Genomic DNA, 13,780 nt, shown 5'->3' with positions numbered 1-13,780 from the left:
TAATGGCTGTATTCTTGCTGTATTCAGCAGCAAGAACTATGAAGTCCATGTGTTTAACAGAAGCACTGTGATAGTGATATGAGTACATAACAGTAAGGTAATTCATCAGTCTGTATTTGTGTGTGTATATATATCTGCCTGTAAAATAACATTTTGGGGCTCAAAGAACAAAAAGTATGAAATTAATGTCTTGTTGGTATATATTAAATAATTTAAATTTAAATCTTTTTGATAAGACCAGGCTGGCCCCAGAATCATGGTTTAAAAAAAACAAAGGAATGACCCTAAATGGTGTTTTATACCTGTCTCTTGACTTTAACTCAACCAATGCTCATGTGTGATAATTTAAAATTGAAAAAAAAAATAGCCTTCAATATACAAAGATTATTCATTCCATTTCCCCCTGCACAGTCCAGGGGAAGCGACTGCCATTTATTTCCTAACTTGGGAGAGGGACGCCATCGCAGCAAGAAGAGCTATGAAGGCAGTACTATGGGAAAGGGCAACCTGCCCTCTTACAGCCTGGAGTCCCAAGGCAAGAAGGCTACAGTTCTGAGCTCGGCAACATTTGTGAGTGAGCAGAGTGCTGGCACGTTTTCATTATTTCATCAACCTGAAGCTCATCAAAAGCACTACATCCATTTAAGTTACTTAAGTGTGTCCTTATGGAGGAGAGTCCTTATGGAGGATAGGCCCCCCTATCCCGGGCCTCAGGCAACTGAGGCAAGGCTCACACAACTCAGCTCAAGGTCCACAGCCCTGAGCCTCATGCAGAAAGGAAGCATATTCAATCTCCAAAGACCCTAGCAGTTTCTCTCTTCTTACAGAGGATTAAATGAGGCAACACCTCATATTATATAAATGTTTGGAGCACTTTGTCTGGAGAACAGAGTAAATTAGGCTGTTCCACATTCTGCTCTGCTCACCAAGCAGTAAGCTGTTGTACAACTGCTGCATCCTTTTTTCAGCTGAGTTTCAAGAGAAACTATTTACTGCTAATTTTGTACAGAGCCCCATCCTGCTAGCATTAAATGTTCCCTGAGTGTTGGACGAGCTCAGGGAACACTGCTTGAGAGAGCTCCCTGTGCAGCGGGGCAAGGGTACTTGAAATCTGAGTCCCAACATTAGGCCTGAAGATACTCAGAAGAGAAAGAAGATAGAGGTCTAATGAGGCATGTGGAGCAAGAACAACTCTTTCAAAACAAGAACTATGACCTGTTGAATGAGGCAAGCAGATGGCAGGTTCCAAGGAGGTTGCTCGTCATGCGATATGCTGTTCAGATATGACTTGCCTAGGATATGGTAGATGCTAAAGTTTCCAAAAGCAATCAGACATACACACAGTAAAACAATCCTGTACAGGTTATTTTAAACAAAGACTCTTCTTCTGACTTAGGAAATTCCCAAACTAAAGATCATTGGGGAATCAGGTATATTTGGGTAAAGTGTCACCTCTTACTTGTCCTGCTCTCCCTTATACATTTGTTATTGGCTTCTGTTGGAGATGGTATATCGGCCTAGGTGACACTTTGATCTGACACAGTCATTCTTATGTTCTCATCTTAGGATAGTCATCTTTTAAGTAAAAAAGTAAAGAACCTCAACTTCAAGTTATCAAAAACACTATTCATCTAAATGCTGAGGATGGTGGTCAGAATGGCATTGGACTTGGGCACGTAAGTTCTTCCTGTGTCTTATCTGAAATACCTGAACTACCTATTGGTTCATTGATAAGTTCTCTGAGCCTTTAGGAATCCATCTCTTTCATGATCCAGTCCCTTGTTCTGTGGCCATGATATACATTCTTTAGCCTTAAAGCTATGATTTTACTTTTGCTGTCTTAAAATATCTTTTTAATGATATACAGGATATTGAGTGAATCAAGTCACTATATAAATTATTTTTATATGATTGGGCTATTGCCAACCATGCCAACAACTGYGCTGTCATCTGGATATTTTTTGACAATCACTTATATTTTCTCCTCAATTTATGATAGCTTTATGATTCTATGACAAATCTATAGATAAGTTTTGGGCCAAGGCATAATGCCTGAAGGGAGTAATCAGTGGATAAATCTCACTAAAAAAAAAAAGTACTTTTTGAGATTGGAGAGACATCCTTTAATCCATTTAAAGCTGTGTACTRACTTTATTAACACAAAGTTTTAATAAAATTAGAGCATACCAAGTGATAAGTTAAAGACTAAAAAAGCATAACTATAATGCATTCAGCTCACCTCTACAGTTAAACTTGTTAGCTCACCAAAGAACTCTGAAAAACTAATTTAAAATGAACTATTCACTATGAAACTACCATGATTGTTGCCAGTAATTTTCAGCTCATAAATTTAAATGATTACCTCATTTTCAAGAGGGATGTAAAGGGTGGTTGCTAGAAGAGAAATCAGGGAGGAAGGTGACAGCAGCAGCACTCACAGTAGCATAGAGACGTTTCAGGATTTCTTGGCAAGCTTAAGCTATTCATATAAAATCTGTATTAATAGAAAAAATGCATAAGTGTTGGAACAAACCTAGCAAGGAAAATGTAAAGGATGGATGATTTTACCCTGTAAAAATGTAACTTGGAAAAGAATTTAGTTATAATAACTAAGTAGCTTTACATTATCTTTCCTTAACCAATGTGGATAAAAAGGACTCACAAAATGTAGAAAATGCTTAAATAATAAGAGAGCTGAGCAGCTTTATCTGATTGACTTTATCAGAAGATCAAAAATTGGTTTTATCATGCAGCACAAATACCTTTAAAGGAAGAAAACCCTATGAACAAAGAAGACCTGAAACAAGAACCCATGGCTGGAAGATAAGGCCAAAGAATTACCGATAAACTACAGAACACACTTCTTCCATGGTGAAGGTGATTAGCCACCAGTGCAAAATAACTAAGGAAGGGTTCATATCTTGATGCTTTTCTGAGGTGCGAGAAGCACTAAAACAGTTTTCTAAGACAATGAAGGAATGACGTCTTGACTTTCTAACCATGACTGACCTTGCTATCGGAAACTGGCCTCTTCTGGTGGCCTCTTATAACGGCTGCAGAGTTCGTAGCTGTGCTGTTCATGGGTTGTTGCAGGCAGTGCTGCAGAAGCAGCTCTGAGGATCTGGAAGACCACCACGAGGATCTGGGAACTGCTTATCAGGAATCCAGGAAGGATCCTGTCCRCAGTCTGCATAAGGTTCAGCAAAAACACACCCACAATGAAAAGTGAAGCACTTCAGGCGCAAAAATCTGGCACTCAGTCACAGCTGCAGCTGCAGAAATAYTTGCATTGAACCCGATGAGACTCATAAAACGCTGGTAATGTAAACATCGTACGAGTTACAAAATGGCATTTGTCCAGCAGGTACTGGGTGCTGCTAGCAAGGAAAACAGTGAGAGCCACCGTCTGTCATTCGCTACAGTGGTATCGCTCCCTCCTCCGTCCTGCCCTCGGTCCTCAGCCAGTGGGACCTCAGTCCTGCTGCGACGCAGCCCAGGGCCGGGAGGGTGGCAGCGGGGCTGAGCCTGCCAGAGAGAGGCCAGCCGAGAGCTGTGCTTTGCTGCTCTTGGGAGCACGGGAAGCGGCAGAGGATGGTGCCGGGCTGGGGGCGGGAGAAGCACTGCTGGAGCCCTGTCTTCATTTCAGCGGGCCAGCTGGTAGTGGAGACCGACAGCGATTCATCGAGTCCTCAGACTTCAGCGCTGTGGCTGGGCTCTGCCCCTGCGCTCCCTAAGATCCGTCCTCCCGTACGCTCACGCCAAACCGTTCTTGGTGGGACAGCAGCGATCTCTCCCCACAGCAAACCCAGTCGCTCCTCTGTGGGAACCTAAATCACTGATTTTGAGACTGCTCAAAAAACTGGCACTGCTTTTTGCAACATTCTTTCGGAAATTGCCAAGCAGCCATATCAGCGGGGCGAGCRACAGGTCACCAGATCCATGTACAACATGGGTAAGTGAGAAATGACTGATGTACCTTGAAGTGAGGGATCTTTGAGAGGCATGGCTGATGGTTTTCATTAGTTCCACTGAGCTGTAATCCCCCACTACACTCTTTCCCTTGTACCTAGGAATTCACATCTCACCCCGCATTTTTTCCATAACAAATCCCATTATTATTTGGTGTACAAAGCCAAAAGGTGTAATGCTTTTGGAGATGCCTACACTGTGTCTTCRTAGCTGTCAAATCCACTATCTACAAAGCAGGTGTTATTTTTGCCACACGCACTCAAGGAAACATCTTACCCTGGCTATGGTTTTCAAGAGTGAAGCCACGATATTTCAAATACGTGTACTATCATCATGACAAGTCTGTCAGTCTGTCTCAGGAGCAGCTTTAGTTTTCCTGCATTGGTTGTGCTGTGGTTAGACCTAAGAGCCCCAGCGTGGCAGATACTGTGTAAAAGCATGATGAAAACCCAGTCGCTGCCAAGGTTCATTACACTCATTACACTACAAGATCCTTTTAAAAGGCTACTGAAAAAGAGATTCATTTTACAAAAACTCTGTAGGAGCAGTTACAGTAGCCTCGTTGCTGTGGTATCCATGGCATAAGATCATGTTCAACAGATAACTGAGAGAAGAAAAGACGGGAGGCTTTCTCGTGGTGGCCGCAGGACAGGATATCTCTGCAGAGGCAGGAAATGAGCACAGATAAGACATGAGGCTGCCTGTCACGTAGCTGGTGAAGTCATCTGTGTCCACGGCAAGAAAACATAAAATGTTTCTCAATGGACGTGCTAATATTTTACAGTTATCTATTCCTGTGACAAATCAAAGTCTCACATGAGAGAGAACAAAACCCATTTCCCAGTGGAGTATGACCTGACAGCCAGCTGGAGGCACCGTTTTCCTCCTCTCYGCAGTGACACAACCCTTTGAGATGGTGGCTAGGAGAAAATATCAAGCATGCAGACTGACTGAAAAAACACAGGAAAGTCTTTAGCAACCTTCCAGCCCRCTCCCTGTTAACCAAGAGCCCATATTGTACAGTGAGAAGAAAGACCTGGCAGACATTAATAGATTTTTTTCTGCACAGATGCTTTTAGCAGAAGATGTTTCTTGAAAATCTCTAAAAAAAATAAGTTATGATTTGTTTCAAATGCTGGGGGATTGGTATAGATTCTGCCCAGAATTCAAATGCACAGTAAGGCTATTGCTAATGGAAGCTCTCACCATTTCTCCCCTGCTAACCGTAGGATTCAGTATTCTATTAATTTTGCTCTTCACCTACGGTATTTGTATCGGGAATTAGTAATCCTTTTTCTCTTCTGCTTGGTAGCCCGCTGTAACTCCAGTAACTCCATTCAGCATTTAGACCAATATAACCAGCCAGCCAAGGACACAAAAGCAGTATAGAACTGTTTCACAGTACAAATACATTTGTACTACAAGAGGAAAAGTTACGCTCGCGCTACACAGCTTCCACATGTGACCCAGACAGTATCTGAAGCACAGTGAGCTCTGGCTGTTATCAAGAATGACAGTATTCATGAGAGATCTCCCACCCCGACAGCGCTCAGATTACTGCAAAACAGAACTCAATTACGGACAGCTGTAGCCCTCGTAATTCTCAAGAGTGCATACTGTAAATCTATTCAAAACCCCATGCAAACAATGACACTGCTATATGGAAAGCTAACTGTCCTTGGCAATACAAAACAATCATTTCAAATTGCCATGGAGGCTGTCAGATGTGTCAGCAAACTCCCTCTGGGACGCCCAAAGCGACAGAAGTGCAGCATTCACCCCTACGGCAAACTACTTTTTTATCACGTTAAACTCTCCTTCAGAGGCATCAGCTTAACAAATGAAGTAGTTGTGCTGGAGATCTGCTGTAAGCAGCTGAAATGTTGGGATGTAACAGCAAACGCTGGACCTTTGAGCTGAATTCAGATGTCTTCAGGAAAAAACAACTTCTTTGTTCCTTGCATGTAGAGCACGTGTCGTGCTCGCTGCACTGGGAGCTGCAGGGTCAGCCACTAATGATGACGTTAGCCGGCACACAGATCTATGTGGCTAATAAAAATGGGATCATCAAAGGCGGGTGCGTCACACAGCCAGCATGACAGTCCAGCCCACTTTCTCATTCTCAAGACACACAAGTATGCCAAAGACAAGTGGGCCAARTGCCAAACCACCTGATTTGGTCCTTATTAGGCCTTAAAAGGAGGTGGACATCAAATCCAGAAGMAGATGCTGCCATCACCTGAAACTAATATTTTTATCTATATAGAAAAAAAGACGCAGTTAGTGCAGGGATGCCTTGGTCTCCTGCTGGACAGTCACCTATTCCTTAAGGCTTGCGGCAGTAGAGCTCTCCTCGTCACCATGTGGTTGCACTCCTTCAACCCTGAGTCCAAACCCAGGCCAGCAGCTCTCCCCAGGGGATTTCCCAGCCTTTGCTGCTGAGGYGAGGTGCTAACTGGGATGAATACACCCTTCCTGGTTCCTCATGCCATCACTGCCGCAGCCAGACCTGTCACTGCTTCCTCTGCAATCCTGCATCTTCAGCTTTGGCTCTACCGCTACACGTCCCCAAAAGCAGGACGCTGCAGGTCACTGCGGCTGCTGTCTCCAGCCTTTGCTCTCCTGCGCTGCCCAGGAACACGCTCCACAACGGGGGGGTTTCTCTGCCTGCACTTTCGTTATATTTAGGAGACAAGGGTTGTTCCCTTCGCACTGGAGGTACACGTATGCAGAGYAGAGGACAGTGCTTTTAGCTCGTACCTGGGGCTCAGCAAATACCAGCAGAGCCGTAAGGACATGTACAAGTATAAAAACTATGTATGATCTTTCTCTTTTCTTATCTCTAATCCTCTCTTACTGTCGCTTGGTAGCCTCAAATCACAGTGGCCTTTGTATATGGGGGATGCTTATTAATTGCTCCAGCTCCTTTTTCCTTGCTCGTAGATTTTTCTCCCTCTCTCTCTGCTTTACCATTTTCCCCAGCTGTGCCTGGCTGTAAGTGAGAACTTGACTGATTTGTGAGAAGGATTACATGATGAGTAACCAGTCCAGGAACTCCCTGTCAGAGAGTCTTGTGTTTTTTTCTGAGATAGGCAAAAAGAAATGTTTATGTTATCTGCCCACATAAAGAAAGGGCTGCACAATCAGCAGGCTAGGCAATAATCCTGTTTACTTTCCAGATGCTCCTTTGCAACCATCTTCACCTAACCTGCTYGCTTCTTTTAAATGTTGCTGCCCTGCACCTCCTTCCAGACAGAAAAACCACTGCAGCAGGCGGCTGTTACCATGTCATTAGYTCGCCGAACGCACAGCTCGCCTTTTCCCACTTCCTGCCCAGGTCTTTCTGGCTTGTGGCAACACAACTGAGTGTTTTGACACTAACCAGTGCTGGTCATAAGGAATAAATAGAGACAGAATACAAAATATGCCCCCAGACTGTAAAAATGCGTACGAACGCTGGACGAAGCGTACGGGGCCGAACACGACAGTGCAATATCAGAACGACTGAAGTGCTAAAGCGCCCTTGCAAGTGAGTGACTGCGAGGACGGGAGGAGGAGGTCGCTAAGAGTAATAACATGTTTTTATTCCTTCCACAGAGATCCAGTTTGTCAAGTAGCAGTACAAACAGYCGATAGCTTTATCTACCTTCTGCAGCTGGCAATAAGAGTATGTGTAGCAACATTACCCCCTACAGTTCAACAATATGTTCCCACTTTCTTTGCGCTTTTGGTACAGCTCTAGGTTTTGCTTATCTTAAGCTACTGAGCAAACATCTTATTTTGAGTCTATTAAACCTGTGCACGTGTAGAAAGCACTTTAATGAGGCAAAAGCAACAGGCAAGTCRGCAGCCTCCAAAGACTGATTACTGTAAACAAAATCTTGCAAAAATGCAATATGTTAAATTAGCCTAAGAAACTTCCCATTTGCATTTTCTCCTTATTTACGGCTTTTTGTTCRCAACTTTGCATTTGACCAAGATAAAAGGGGATTTTCCCCCCTTCCTTAATGTTTTCATCTGTCACTTGAAAAGGATGTAAAATGTCTTACAAGATGGYAAAATTACTTAAAATCTGACGTTTGTGGGCTTCACTGGGAAAAAAAGGTAAAATCTTGCAGAAGTTGTCTTACAGTAATTTTTTTCTTYACAAGCAAAACATTTAAAAGGGCCACAAAAACCACACGTACTGTTGTGTTGCATTGCTAGATATGTGAGGGGATCTCCCGGCRGCTGGCTGGAAGGAGGGCTCCTCTGAGTCTTTGGGTTTTCCACATCCGTGGCCCTCACAGGGCTGGAGGTATTTGAGTCTAACCTCAGGGGATGTTTCCTTGTCATATTTTTCATTTTCTTAAACATGAAACAAAGAAGAGAAAACATAATAAAGCACTATTTAAAATAAYATGAGCTTCATGAAAACCAAAGCATCTTTCATATGGCCTGCAAATATCATTGTCTATGGATACTAAATTTAACGTAACACTTCAGGGAAGTGATGCCTTAAAATAATGCTGGCATAGTGCAGCCATGTGGCTCTGCAAAAAAGCTGAAGTTGGCTTCTCTGAGCCCACTTGCACTTCTGCAAGCAGAGTGACGATACCGAGCACCCATGCAGCTACCCTTGCATTTCTCACAGTTTAACACTTACTGCCATAAAATGCCTGAGCTGATTTTTTATCTGMAATAAATATAAGAGATTTTGGAAAGTTCAGTCCCAAGGTGCAGGTCAGAGTGATACAAGGGTGCTGCTGCAGAGAGCTGGAGCCGCYGGGCCCCTGCCACCTGAAAGGCCGTGTTACGGCAGTAATCCCCACTCCTGCTCCAGCAGCGCATGGCACAGCTGTCCTGCTCTGCATGCTTGGAAAACTCTTGCAGTGACAAAGTCGCTTTCCTCTTCATCCTGAGGGGGCAAACGAATTTATCACCCTGTACGTGACCAAACAGGCACTATTTTCTGAGCTCTTGCCCCAGACCCTGCTACCAGCTCAGGCTCTGCTGTTGTCACACCTGATGGAGCTCTCTCTCCACGCTCACTCAGGTGGTGGGGCAGAGCAAGGAGATACCAGGAGGAAGCAAAATGCCTCTATGGCACAGTGGGGGTTATTCAAAGCATCGCAAGCAGATGCCGCAGGTCCGGCTGAGCTGGGCTCTCTCATTTGGTCGCTGATGCTCTGATTCCACGGGCAGKTTGGGGGATGTTATTACAGGTAATTCCTTAGGGGTGTACTGACCAGGGACACCAACTTCACTACTCAACTTCAAACTCAGAGAGCCAGACTGCTTACCCTGGGCTTCTTTAGAGAAAGGAGGCACTTCTGTGGCAGGTTCGCCTGCCTATTTTAGGTTTGTTGACTAAACTGACTACATCTGCCTTGATTAGAGGGCCATCAGCTCAGATCTTGACATTCATAGGCAGTGAGTTTAATATCACCAAAGGCTTTGCCTCTTACTCAAATACTTGTGGCTTATGAACATTATCCCGAAGAGAAATTTTTGCTGCACAGCACAAAATGGTCTGGAAAATGAGGGAAGAAAAAGTCCTTGCTTCCAAAGGACATGTCAACATGGAAAGCAGAACTAAGTGGTGAAGCAGAGAGTTGTGAGTCACACACACGTGGCAGACATCAGCCGAGCCTGTCCACGGCTCTACTCAAGGCCAGAGGGAAGTCCTAGTGCCACAGGGTGCCAAGCCAGGGCTGTGCCAATGCATAATATCAGCTTAAAACGACCTCTGCTGTCTCCGTCTTCACTGATGGAGCTGAGCGCACCTCTGTTTAACCGACATAACCTTGCAAACAGCCTGGGTGTGCTTGTCCTATTCCACAGGAGGCTGTTTTTGCAACACCAAAGCACAAAATCAGCTTCATTACAGAAGTACTTGAACTGATGATCTCCCGAGCTCTCACATGGATATCGCACTGGGCACAAGTGCAGCAGTTCCTAACTGCGTGAATCCCCATTCCCCCAAGGAACACTTACAATTTCAGTAGGCACAGGCCATGACTATTAAGTGAAGTATAGGCTTAACATGAGAACGATACAGATTCTAACTTAACTAAAGAGGGGGAGCCACCTCTTTCTGAATCCACGCAGAACCAGATGGACTATATTGTCACCAGAGATGTGCCAGTGTTATATTTTTCAGTGTGTGATGCWAATGACAGTACATGCAAATAGTATGCAAGTAATCTCCTCAATCAAGTGCGACAACTTCATATATGCCTCCTGTGAAAACAGCAGTACAGAAAATTACTGAAATATAAACTTTTGCATAACAACTACAAATCAGAATGGATTCTGGGTTAAGGGTAGCAAATTTACCACTGATGGCTCTACTGCCTTGCCTTTGCTACCACTGAAAGCGCAGTTAAGAATCCAGAAGCATCCAGTTCCAGAATCTTGTGTCCTGCCCCCATGATCATACTTAAATTTTATCCATATAGATTAGGTGACGTGTGTGAACTTGTGGTATTTCCTTGCTGGGAGAGAAAAGTTAGAGGCAAAGCTTTTGTAGACATAGCTTTAAATGGGTCTCATTAGATCACTGCAACCTCTGCTTTGAACTATCCAATTTTTGGTTTAAAAGTACCTTACCTTGACTCAGCAGTGAGGAATCACTTTTGGTTGCAATTTGCTGTCAGTCATGGCATCAAGCCCTGCAATACTCATATATAATAAATAAATAAATACATACATACATATATATATATATATATACATACATCATAATTTGCCTATTAAGTTGCATTATTTGCTCTTCCTTTAGAGAATCTATGATAGCAAAGCACAATTAAAATCAATCAATATAAAAAATCAAAATGTTACAAGCAGTCCTCAGTTCTTCATCATGCTTTGATTAACTTCCTTGGAGAACAGAGCTTGAAGGAGAAGTGCAGAGTTAAGACCTCGGCAGGCACATTCATGGGCTACTCCTTTAAGAAAAGCTCAGGGACAAGCGAACYGAACATAGCATTAGAAACTAGGATTTCCAGTTCTGGTACTTGCTGTGCAACTATCTCGCTTTGTGACTTGGGACAAGTGTCAAGACACTTAGACCTCAGGAATATACATATAAAAAAACAATAACAACAAAAAAAACCTTGTGAACACTTTCAGATTGGGTTTAGCTTTTCCAGGGTTTGTTGTTGTTGTTCACATTTCCTTTTCCACCTGAAAGGACATTATTCTGATTTTTGTCACGATAAAATAAACGCTGAAATCCCAGCATCCCACAGAGCAGACAGGGATTTCTTCACACAGCTCTGAGGCTGTTTGCGAGGCCGGACTGCCACAGCRGGCACCGAGTGGCCCAGCACTAAGGACCGACGCTCAGAGACATTTCAGATTTAACTCCTTTTGGGTTCATATGCTCCCAACAGACCAGCGGGGAGCAAGCTGTTCACTGTGTTCAGCTGATCCTCACGTTACTCCAGTTTCTACTCTAGCTATTTTYGTGTGCGGAGGGTGTACACACTAGTTATAGCAAGAGTTTCTAAATAATTCCACAGCACCTTCAGTGCTTGAGACACACATATATGCTGCATATCAGCATTAACATTAATGCTAAAAAATGAGATCCCCGGGCCAGAATGACAGTGAGAAATGTGTTTCCCCACAAACCCTCGCCAAAGGAATTTGAAAATCTTCTGTATTTTAAAGAAAACAAAACCTCAAAGCGCCTAACTCCTCAGCAGCTTCACAAGAAGACGTGCATAAAAAGAGCAATCAGAGCTCTCATCAAAGCCAATTTCATATGCTAAAGTGATGCCAAGTAATTACTGTAAGACACTGTGATACAGCTGTCTGAAGCTTCTGTGTGATCAGCATATTTTAAGAATAGTTTTGCAGTGCTGTTTCTGGATTTTGCAAGAGYACAAGAGCACAAGAGCACTGAAGTTTGCTTCTGGGAAACAGCAGCACAGTCAGAGTGCTTCCACTGGACTCGAGCAAATAGGCTTAAATCCTTCCTACGCTGGGGCAGGCACTGGAACCAAGGGACTGCCAAACGCAGTGCTGCAATCATGTGGAGAGCCCTTGGCCGTAACCAGTTTCTGTGGAGCCTGAAGGCAGCTGCTCAGATGCACTGAGCAGAAGTCAGCTGCCAAAGCACAGGCATGTAGACCCCCTTTGAGGGGTCTAGGGTATTCAAGATATTTTCACAGAGCTGGCAGGTATAACTGAGATCCCTTTAGGAGACCCACAACTTTCTATATCAGCATCTGGAAGCCAGGCAAGATACCCTAGAAGCTCGCAAATGGCACTGAATATCCATGTTTCGGCCACTGAATCTGSCTAAAAGATGGATTCAGCTTGAAGATTAAGACATTTAAGTCTAAGAGTCTTCATGCAGGTGTCTATAGGTAAGTAAGGTGTCTGAGCTCCCACTATAGTCAGTGCRGAGTTCGTGATTCAGCTAACCGAATGTAGATGCCTACTCTGGGCTGAGCGAAATAGTTCTCTAGCTCTACTGACTGCTCTCTAGCTCTGCCGTATTGGCTCAATACAGCAAGTACAGCAGAGTACAGCTGGGGTTTGATTACTGATTACTTGCCCACACACAGGACACTGGTGTAATCTGAACTGCTGCAGAATATCCCACCTGGACTTGAGCTGCAGCTCCAGCTGCATACTGTCACATAGGTCATGGTGTCTCAGACATCCTAGGCTGCATCAGAAGGCAATAAATATCTACACGTGGACAACTGAATYGAGCCCTGGAGCCCCACCATTTGTAACAGCAACTAAGCATTTCATTCTCAGGTACATACCTACATGTGGACACGAAAGCTCTGATGTCTGTCTGTGAGCCAAATCCCATCCATAGCTTTTATATTGTTCCGTGTATCTCAATAAATGTATAATATATTTCATCTGTTGCTGCTTGTGATACTATTTCCCCGTACAGTACTTACAGGCAAACAACAGGCTGGATCCCAAGCCTGGCAAGGATTTCACATCAATGTTAACAGGATCAGGAACGTGGCCTATGCAAAGATCTAATATAAGCCTCTTCCATTAACACATAGAGGCAAAATAGCATTAGGCACTTCAGAAATGCAGGTATATTCTATACTACAATGATGTATCTGTCAAAAAACAATAGAAAAGGAGAGTTTTGTTGCCCATTGTTTTGAATTTGTAGGAGGCATTGCACAGATCACCAGAAAATTTTAACAATTAAGCAGGTCTAAAATATTGGGCTTTGAGTTTTTTTCAGAATCTACCTAAATACAAGAACAAAAGGCTTTTCTTTCTCAAAACAAACATAAAATGCTATCTAGTGTTGGCTCTTTGCTACTGCAGTCTTGCATACCTATTTCTGAATTAAACAAAGCAAACTGCGAAACATTAAGGTCCACTGGACACTGCACATGCCAACACTGTACACTCAGAATATGGGAGCCATGTCCAGTTTTAAAGTGTATTCTGAATTCCAAAGCCCATATAGAGCTCGTACATACTGGATTCACATCCTGCGGAGGAGAAACGGATCAGGAAAGAATAAATGAGAAGAAAGGGTAGGAAATGAAAATTTCTAATCAACTGCTAACACACGTATCAGCACCAGTTATCTGTGTTTTTCCTTTTAGCTTACCACAGGCCAAGGTTCCCTATATCTAGAAAAAATACATTATTTTCAATATTCGTAGAGTACACATTATAATAGTAAATTATATAAAATGCTAATATGACAAATATTTTAAACATTTGTTTAATAATAAATACCTGAATTTAAAACTCAAAGGAAAGAATGACAATGAACTGAAGAGAAGCAGGTAAGGTGAACCCAAATATGAGTCTGGAAGATCCCTTG

General features: G+C 43.3%; 1 long non-coding RNA gene across 1 annotated transcript; it reads right to left on the bottom strand.

Annotated features, from left to right (window-relative positions):
* Positions 1–7,769: 7,769 nt before the first annotated feature.
* On the bottom strand, positions 7,770–10,616 carry LOC146589273 (uncharacterized). Its single transcript, XR_014897204.1, has 2 exons — positions 10,561–10,616; positions 7,770–8,316 (listed from the first exon to the last, which is right to left on the bottom strand). It is a non-coding gene; the product is annotated as an uncharacterized LOC146589273 (long non-coding RNA).
* Positions 10,617–13,780: the final 3,164 nt, after the last annotated feature.

Source organism: Rhea americana, unplaced genomic scaffold, assembly GCF_003343005.1.
Source record: "Rhea americana isolate MKP2758 unplaced genomic scaffold, rheAme1 scaffold_47, whole genome shotgun sequence".
In the NCBI taxonomy this organism is placed as follows: domain Eukaryota; kingdom Metazoa; phylum Chordata; class Aves; order Rheiformes; family Rheidae; genus Rhea; species Rhea americana.
This window is presented reverse-complemented; position numbering and strand designations above follow the sequence as displayed.